The 6,000-nt window shown below is 44.1% G+C and overlaps 1 protein-coding gene across 1 annotated transcript in view; it reads left to right on the forward strand.

The window, feature by feature from the left end:
• The window catches only part of LOC308665051 (complement factor H-like), a 29,190-nt gene extending 23,498 nt beyond the window's left edge, over positions 1 to 5,692 (forward strand). Inside the window, exon 8 of the mRNA XM_081322668.1 lies at positions 5,320 to 5,692. The gene's annotated coding sequence lies outside the window, so the exon portion shown is untranslated. The remainder of the gene's footprint in view (positions 1 to 5,319) is intronic.
• The last annotated feature ends 308 nt before the right edge of the window (positions 5,693 to 6,000 follow it).

The following is a 6,000-nucleotide window of genomic DNA, read 5'->3' on the forward strand; positions in this document are numbered from 1 at the left end:
ATCAAAGAATATTCAATGGAAAGATTTATTTGTTAAAGTATTAGCTGATGAAAGGGTTTTTATTTTTTAGGACCAAAGCAATATATATTAGTCCTTATGTTGTGTATGTAAATAGTTATTAACAGGGTACTTAACAGATTGCAAACAGATTGCAGCCTAGCAGGGTTTAGAGCGGGAAATAAAGGTGCATTCATTGGTTGCAATAACCTAGGAGCGGGAAAATAGACTCCATTGATTGGTTACAGTTCACACACTTCTCATATAAAAGGTTGCAACATTTGACAGTTAGTCAGTTGACTTTGTGTATTCAATAAACTCGTTCATTGTTAAACCACTCTGAGTCCTCGTCTATCAGAACCAAACAATTGGCGACGAAGGTGGGATAGACAGAAGACCAGAGAATCGGCGGAATTGTCGCGCAAAGGCGGCAAATTCAGAATGAGTCACAGTCAACCGAGCGGCCGCGGCAGAATAAAAAAAAAAAAAAAAAATCTCCGAATGGCGCAAATCGGGTCATTGAAGGAATTCGACCCAAACTTCCCCGAGGATTGGGAAGAATACATCGGACAAGTCGAAGGGTTCCTGTTAGTAAACGGAATCACAGACGACCGTAAAAAAGCGGCAGCTTTACTAACGATTTGTGGCACACCGGTTTACCGAATCGCTGTCGGACTGTGTCAACCGCAACCGGTCTCAAGCGTGCCTTATGCCGACCTCCTAGCCAAACTAAAGGTCCACTTTACACCCAGGAGATCCGAGCTCTTCTGGCGGCGCATCTTTGAGAAGAGGAACCAGAGACCGGGAGAATCCATACAAAAGTTTGTCGCTGCCGTCAGGGAAGCCGCAGTACGATGTAAATACGATAATTTAGAAATTAGAATTCGGGACCGAGTAGTACTGGGCTTGCGTGACGAGCAGCTACAAAACAGAATAATCGCCAAACCCACCGGCGATTTACAGGAAGTGATCGACGAACTTTTAACTTACGAGTCAACCGGGTATCGCGACCCCCCCCGCAGCAGCATGGCAGCAACGTCCGAGATCAACCAAGAGGGCTATGTGGACTGCGGGGAGGTGGACCAGCAGTGGGAGGAAGATATCGCTGAAGTCTCCAGGCGATTCGGAAAATTGGCGCCAAGACAACCCAGAAGTGAAGGGCCTGATCCTAACCGCCGACAACAAACCGCAACTCCGCAAAGACAAGCGACGGGGGCACAACGACCATGGAGGGACACCGCAACCAAACCGCGAGACATCGACAACCAGAACCGGTGCGGCAGCTGCGGCGGCAACCATCCCCGCGCCTCTTGCCGATTCCGAACCGCAAAGTGCAGGGCATGCGGCAAGACCGGCCATATCCAGGCCATCTGCAGGAGCCGTGCTCGCGACAACCGCCTTCACGAAGTCGATGGGTGGCCCGAGGGTAAGGTAACCCCTAATTTCAGTGGCAAGGAGACCCCTAAACCCCGGGTTAAGGTCCCAAATCTAGGGGAGGTGGCGCGAGTCAACCGGAGGAGACGGGAAAAGTCACAATTTTCCAATAGGAAAATTAAAAATTACAGTCCAGCTGCAAGGGGTCCCTTGCAGAATGGAAATTGACTCAGGGGCTTCAGTGTCAATAATTTCCACTGAAACCCTTGAGAGGATTGAACAAATAAGTGGAAGAAGAATTCCACTTAGTTCAACAAATATTCAATTAACTGACTTCCAAAAAAGCCCCATAAAAATAAAAGGGAAGACCAGCCTTAACGTTAAATTTAAGGGATTTAAGGGGGTCTTAGAATTAATTGTTACGGAGGGACATAGGACTAGTTTAATTGGACTTAACTGGTTCCCTGCCCTGGGCATTTGGATTGGGGGGATAAATTCAGTGATTAAGAAGAAGACCCTCGAATCAGTCTGCAATGAATTTGCAGACATATTCGATGGATCTTTGGGGAAGTACAAAGGGCCCCCAATTAAATTTAATCTAGACCCCTCAGTAAAACCTATCAGGCTTAAGGCCCGAAGGGTACCGTTCGCCTTAAAGGAAAAAATCGAGGCCGAGCTCGACCGGCTTGTAGGCCAAGGGGTATTAGAGCCTGTTGAGGGTGGTTTGTGGGAAACGCCGATTGTCACACCCCTAAAACCCAATGGGGATGTGAGAATCTGCGCTGACTACAAAGCCACCCTGAACATTGGAATGAAAAAGCATGCTTACCCGGTCCCGACGGTGAAGCAGGTCCTCGCGACGATCCAGGACGGCGCCATGTTTGCCAAGTTAGACTTGGCGCATGCGTACTTACAGTTGACTGTTTCTGAAGAGGCTGCAGAAGCACAGACGATAGTTACCCACAAGGGGGCGTTCCGGGTCCACAGACTGCAATTTGGTATTGCAGCTGCTCCAGGCATCTTCCAAGAAGTGATGGAGAGGACCTTAAAGGGCATACCTGGTGTATGCCCTTACTTTGATGATGTCCTGATAGCTGGAAAAGATGAAGAAATGTTAGTAGAGCGGCTGGAGCAGGTACTGGGCAGATTTAGGGGGGCTGGATTGAAACTAAAAAAGGAAAAATGTAGTATAGGGGTTAAATCCACTGATTTTTTGGGGTTCAGGATTGACAAAAGTGGAATCCACCCTACCCCTGACAAAATTAAAGCAATAAAATGGGCCCCTGAACCAAGGAACAAGGCGGAACTACAGGCCTTCCTTGGCTTGGTAAATTTTTACCACACGTTTGTGCCACACAAGGCTGCCATTGCAGAACCCCTCCACAGACTCTTAGATAAGAAGACTCCCTGGCAATGGCTGAACAAACACAAAGTGAGTTTCCAAACCTTAAAAGACATTCTTTCCAGTAAATCAACTGTAACCCACTTTATAGAAAACAAACCAATTTATCTGGCGTGCGATGCTTCGCCTTATGGTGTTGGGGCTGTGATCAGCCACATAGACAACCAAGGAATACAAAGACCCATTGCATATTATTCCCGGACACTAACCAAGGCAGAGCGGAATTATGCTCAGATAGACAGGGAGGCATTAGCAATAGTGGCAGGAGTAAAAAAGTTCCATGACTACCTTTATGGTAGGAACTTTACCATACTGACTGACCACAAACCCCTGTTGGGACTGTTTACCACGGATAAACAGACTCCCCAAATTATGTCGCCCAGAATGCTGAGGTGGTCCATTTTCCTCTCAGCATACTCATTTTCCCTCCAATACAGACCGGGCAAAGACATGGGACACGCTGACGCCCTTAGCAGATTGCCCCTTAGCATAACAGAGGAGGACCCTGCACCTGTGGGACAAATAATGTCCCTACAGGATATTCCTGATTTACCCCTAACTGCTAAAGACATAGCTGAGGCAACAAATAAGGACCACACCTTAAAGAGAGTATTGGCCTGGGTTATGAGCGGGTGGCCAAATGCCAACCCGGACGAAAAATACAGGCCCTATTTTAGAAGGAAGGATGAACTATCAGTTCATTTGGGATGCTTACTCTGGGGAAATCGTGTGGTTATTCCAGGAATTCACAAATCAGCTATTTTACTAGAATTACATGAAGGACACCCTGGAATAGTACGGATGAAGGCGCTGGCTAGGAGTCACTTGTGGTGGCCAGGACTGGACAACGATATCGAGGAATGTGTTGCCAATTGCCATCTGTGCCAACGTTCTAGGCCTGAACAACAGCACATCCGTATGCATAAGTGGGAGTTAGCTAGGAATCCTTGGTCCAGGATTCATATTGATTTCGCTGGACCTTTCCAAGGGTTAACATTTCTAGTAGTGGTTGACAGCTTCTCTAGATGGCTAGAGGTGGTACCAGTCAGTTCAGTAACTTCAGCAAGAACAATACAGGCATTAAGGGGCCTCTTTGCCACTCATGGGTTGCCGGATTTAATTGTGTCTGATAATGGGCCACAATTCACATCTATTGAATTTCAGGATTTCCTCAAGGCCAACTCGATTAAGCATAAGACATCAGCACCCTTCCACCCATCCACCAACGGCTTGGCTGAACGGAACGTGCGGACCACGAAGGACGCTTTAAAAAGAATCATTCGGGGCGACTGGCATCAGAGACTGGCCGAGTTCTTGTTGGCCCAACACACGACCCCATGTTCTGCTACAGGGAAAAGTCCAGCTGAAATGAGGTGGGGCAGGAAACTGACTACCAAATTGGACAGATTACACCCTGACAGACTTCAATCAAACACTGAATTGGACATTCCTAACAGAACATTTAAAGTGGGGGATTTGATCTGGGCCAGGAACTACGGCCAAGGGAATAAATGGATTCCAGGGGTGGTGACTGAGGTCTTAGGTCCCCTATCGTACACTATTGAGGGGGAAGGGAATAGGATCTGTAAAAGACACATAGATCAGCTGAGGAAGAGATCCAGTGGATGCTTGCCAGTAGAGGGGGACCAAAGTATATTGGGGGGAAACAGTACATCCAGATTCAGGGATAACAACATGCTAGAAAGTGCGGTAGAGGAATGGCAAAACATCTCATCCCCTGGTTCCCAACAACAACAACATCAATTTAGTCAAATTGACTGGGAGGTACCCCTGCGAAGTAGGCCAGTGACCACTGATTTTCAAACACAAACTAATACACAAAACAGCAGCAGAGAAACATCAGAGCCTAGCATCCCAGAGCCCAGGTCCAATAGTGACATGCAGCCAAGCAATCAATCAGGAAGAGAGGTCCCTAGCAGCCAGAATAACAGATACCCTTCTAGAATACATAGGCCACCAAAATATTTAAAGGATTTTGTAAAGAAATAACATCAACTGGGGGGTAAGGGGTGTTGTGTATGTAAATAGTTATTAACAGGGTACTTAACAGATTGCAAACAGATTGCAGCCTAGCAGGGTTTAGAGCGGGAAATAAAGGTGCATTCATTGGTTGCAATAACCTAGGAGCGGGAAAATAGACTCCATTGATTGGTTACAGTTCACACACTTCTCATATAAAAGGTTGCAACATTTGACAGTTAGTCAGTTGACTTTGTGTATTCAATAAACTCGTTCATTGTTAAACCACTCTGAGTCCTCGTCTATCAGAACCAAACACCTTAGCTTATGCAATTTATGCAGTTTTTGAAGTTCCTTGAATAACAAGTGAAGAAGATTTGAGGCGCAACAATATTAACAGCTGAGGTGGAAGGAATGGGATAAAATATATTGTGGAGATGGAAATAAAGTTGAATTTCTATGTAAACGAATTACTTGCATAAATGGAAAAAGCAACTATCCATATTGCATTAATATATGTATACTTTCCCCTTCTCTCCTTGTTTTTTTCCATCTTTTATTACCAGCATGAAAATAAAATATTCATTCAGACAATTACAATGGCATTCCTTTTTAACCAGCATGGAGATGTCAGTAATCACGAATCATTCTCTTTAATAACCCTACATGAAACTTCATTGTGTTCTGGAAAATTCATGAACTATGGATTGTCTGCAACTTTTCACAATGCATCTTGAAGATAAAAGCTTACTTTCTAAAAGCTACATTTTAGTACTTATTATTGATATAGGCCATCTTTAAATATTATAATATGTGATATACATTTTTCAAAATGTACCTGAAGTCAATAATGTAACCTCAAGGTATAAATTTTTAGCCAAAGCATTTGATTAATGAGAATTACCAATCATCAGCCCTTCATAAAGCACTGACAAGAGAACATTGAAAATGATATTTTAGCACAAAGTGTTCATTAAATGAATAAAATTCATCTGCAAAAATGATTTTCATTTTTATTTTCTAAAAATATGTAAATTCTGACAGATATTATAGCTAAGATGAATACATGTTCTGATGCTGTTTTCCTCATGACTTATGCCTAAAAAGCTCTTTCACAACACTTTTATTCACAGGTAGCATTTAGTGTCATGTGTGATGATTTATATTTATATAAAGGTAAATATTTCCTTGTCAGTTATTTCTGACTCAAAGGTATAATGATCATTTCTGATTCTTGGCCGAAAGAG

Source organism: Vipera berus, assembly GCF_964194415.1.
Source record: "Vipera berus genome assembly, chromosome: 3".
Taxonomy (NCBI): Eukaryota; Metazoa; Chordata; class Lepidosauria; order Squamata; family Viperidae; genus Vipera; species Vipera berus.